At 32.8% G+C, this 2128-nt stretch overlaps 1 pseudogene; it reads left to right on the top strand.

Moving 5' to 3' along the window:
- Positions 1-1739: 1739 nt before the first annotated feature.
- LOC111735407 lies at positions 1740-1858 on the top strand (annotated as a pseudogene).
- Positions 1859-2128: the final 270 nt, after the last annotated feature.

Here is a 2128-nt window from a genome sequence, read left to right as displayed (position 1 = left end):
CCAAATGCTGACAGTAACTGAGCAACAGGAGCTCTCACTATCACTGAGGGAATGCAAAATGTAGTCACTTCAAAAGACAGTTTGGCAATTTTTTCATAAAATGAAACGTACTCTTCCCATATGATTCCCATATGCTCCTAAGTATTTACTCAAATGCACTGAAAACTACATCCACACAATGTTTATAGCAGCTTTATTCATAATTGCCAAAAACCAGAGGCAAGCAAAATGTACTTTACATGTGAACAAATAAATGAACTGTGACACATCTATACAATGGTTCTATTCCATGATTTTAAAACAATGCCCTAACAAGCCCCGAAAAGACAAGGAGGAAACTTAAATGCATATTGCTAAATGAAAGAAGCCAGTCTGAAAAAGCTGCATATAATGTTGAACACATACCACCATTCAATTTCTAATACTTATAAACTTTACAACAGGAAAGATAGGCCTTAACTTATGCAAATTAAAAAAATCATTTGAGAGGTTAAGATATGCTAGTAGGAAAAATATAATATGAAAAAAAATAAATTTTTTTAAATTATAAAACAACTTAACTGAAAGGGATGGGATAAAAATTGCTATTCCAATTACCTTTAGAAATCAAAAAAAAATTCTAAGACTAAAGGCAAAAAGTGCTGTCAACAAACAATGTACTTTAGTTGATAGTATTCTTCATGTGGCTATTAAGTAATAATTCTGATATCGCTAGACAGGTATTCTGGAATTGGACAATTAAATAAATTGATAGCAGATGGCAAGAGCCTGGATTTTCATTGTTAAAGAGGAAGGTTTATAGATAAGAAAAAGGTGGAGACTAAAATGAACCACATGTTAATGAATTAGAGTTAGAGGTTTCAGTATGACTTTAAATCAATATTTTACAGATGATTGCATAGAAATATTTCTAGATAAGTGAAGATACATGGATTAATATATATACATATAGTCCCTTGCATCACTTATCTTGTCAGCTAAGAGGGCCTGGGAACAATGACACCCAGTAGCAATGAGCACATACAGTGTTCAGATCTTGGTTTTAATATCAATTTGCAATAGGGGGAATTCTTGGAAAAATGACTGATTCTAGGACTCTAGCAGGAAATATACTAAATAAGCCTAGCGCATATTATAGTGGCAAAAAGTTAGGAAGTGCTCAAACACATACACACAATAATGGGACATGTCAAAGAGACAGAAAAGAGCTGAAGAACTCTGAAGGCCCAAAGTTGGAATAATTAAGTTAACAAAATAAAGTTGTGTCAGATTACATCCCAAAGAATAAAATAAGTATTCATGTGGCCATACCGATATATATAAATAATTTAATAAATAAACAAGTGGAAAATAAGAGACGAATCCTCCATTAGGAATTTCAAATCATTTAGGATCATACTCCATCCTTAAGGAGGTTGAGCATTACTCCCTGCTTCTTAATGTGGACAATACCTTGTGATTTCCTATCAAAGTATGGAAAATAGAGATGAAAAGAATAACCTTACAGTGAAAAAATTTGAATAACTCTACCTCTATGAGGCATTAAGGTAAACTTTAATAGTGCTAAGTCAAATGGATAGCATGTACTCTTGATGTGATATGATTAAAATAGAACTTTACCTTTGTGATCTTGCTGAAACCCATGACCCCACTCTAATCATGGGAAAGACATCAGAAAACCTCAACTGACAGATATTCTGCAAAATATATAACTAGTACTCCTCAAAACTGTTAAGGCAGTCTACAGCCATGCCACCCTGAACGTGCCTGATCTCGTCTGATCTCTAAAGTTAAGCAGGGTTGAGCCTGGTTAGTACTTGGATGGGAGACCACCTAGGAATACTAGGTGCTGTAGGCATTTAAAAAAATAACTGTTATGTTAAGGTAATCAAAAATAATGTCTGACAAATGATCACAGCTAAGAGGTCCTAAGGAGATACAACTTAATATAATGTAATGTGGTAGCTTGCATAGGATCGTGAAACAGAAAAAGGAAATTAGGTAAAATCTAAGTAAATTTTAATAAACTATGGATTTCAATAAATAATAATGTATCTATATTGGTTACTTAATTTTAACAAATGTATCAGATTAATGTAAGATGTTAATAATAAGGAAACAGCATTGA

This window comes from Pteropus vampyrus, unplaced genomic scaffold (assembly GCF_000151845.1).
Source record: "Pteropus vampyrus isolate Shadow unplaced genomic scaffold, Pvam_2.0 Scaffold1000000381, whole genome shotgun sequence".
NCBI classification, from domain to species: Eukaryota; Metazoa; Chordata; class Mammalia; order Chiroptera; family Pteropodidae; genus Pteropus; species Pteropus vampyrus.
This window is presented reverse-complemented; position numbering and strand designations above follow the sequence as displayed.